Below are 1635 nucleotides of genomic sequence, written 5' to 3'. Positions count from 1 at the left end.
TATGCCTTACAGCTAATAAAATCCCTTGTGTCAGTCATTATTTAAAACTTACTTTCAATTGATTTGAATGCAATATGAAACGCTTTAAATTCCTAAGATTTAAATTCGAAATATATAATGAATTTGCAACAAAGAAGATTAATTTTCTTACCAAAAAAGACGAATTTTTAACAAATTCCATGAATTTTCAACCAAATATTGGAATTTTCAACTTATAAAGGATCCATTTCTAATCAAGAATAGACAAGTTGCAATTTTCAAAAAAAGTAATTTTTAACATAAAAAAACCAAATTGTCAACAAAATAAGTTTAATGTTAAGCATGAAAAACACGGAAAAGTTCATTAACAAACGAATCCTACTTTAATTTTCTACCATATTGTTAAATCATTAATCAAAATATACTAATTTATAACTTAAAAATTGCATTTTTAATAAAAAGACGATGTAAAAAAAAATCAAGAATACTAATTTTCGACCAAAAAGATGAATTTTCAACAAAGCAAAAGAATGTTCTAAAAAATAATTAAATTTTGAACTTGTAAAGTATAAATGTCTAACATAAATGTAAAATTGCAAATTTTGAGATAAAAAATTAATTTTGAACAAAACAAAAAATCCCAAAATGTCAAGAAAATTGTTACATGTTAAAAAAAGATTAAGTTTTAACTAAATCGAGAAATAAAAATTTTTAACAAAAGAGTCAACCCCAAAGATCAAGGGGAGTCCAAAAATATGAATCTTTAATGATAAAGTTCAACTTTTAACCAAGTCGTTTAATTTTCAAATAAAGAAGATAAATTGCGAAAAAATAGTTAAATTTTTAACCAAAGAAATGAATTTTCCAACATTGTATTAATGATCTACGAAAATCAGACGAGCTTTCAACAAAATATATTAATTTTTAACAAAATTTTTGAATTTTAAAGCCGGGAGGAGCAATTTTAAACCAGAAAATATTAATTTTTAATAAAAATATCAATTTATATCAAAAATGAAATGTTTACCTTGGTAGTTAAAAGAATTAATTCTTATTTTAAAAAAAACGAATTTTTAACAAAATAGTTACATTTTTAACAAAAGAGTTCAGCCTAAAAATGACTTTTTATCCGCAGAAGATTAATTTTCTAAAAATAGAATAGTTAAATTTTCGACCAAAGAGGTGATTTTAAAACCAAAAGAATATTTTTTTTACAAAATAGTTCAACTTTTAACCAAGCTTCTGAATTCCTAACGAAACAAGATGACTTTTTACAAAAAAATTCTCATAGTTATAGTATTTTCAAAATTTTTTATATCAATCGAAAATCAAAATTATAAGCCAAACAACGTACGATATGAAAAAAGTGAAGAAAAACATTGCTTTTTAAAAGCCCTACAAGACTATCATACAAACTTTTTGGATTTTCTTGTAAAATTGAAAATTCTACTTTTTATTGCACAAAAAATAATGAGATATGAAAAATCCCATTTTGTGGTCAAACTAAGCGCAGGATACGAAAAAAGATGAATCAACAAAAATTGTGGTCTCAAAAAAGATCTACAAATTCGTTAATAATCACTTCTTGATACGAGGCGTACCTTTTGTTTTATTCGCGAAAATATTGCAATAAAAGACGCAAGATACTTAAAAAAT

This window comes from Belonocnema kinseyi, chromosome 4, assembly GCF_010883055.1.
Source record: "Belonocnema kinseyi isolate 2016_QV_RU_SX_M_011 chromosome 4, B_treatae_v1, whole genome shotgun sequence".
In the NCBI taxonomy this organism is placed as follows: Eukaryota; Metazoa; Arthropoda; class Insecta; order Hymenoptera; family Cynipidae; genus Belonocnema; species Belonocnema kinseyi.
The sequence above is the reverse complement of the archived record's forward strand: the minus strand, read 5'-3'. Positions refer to the sequence as shown.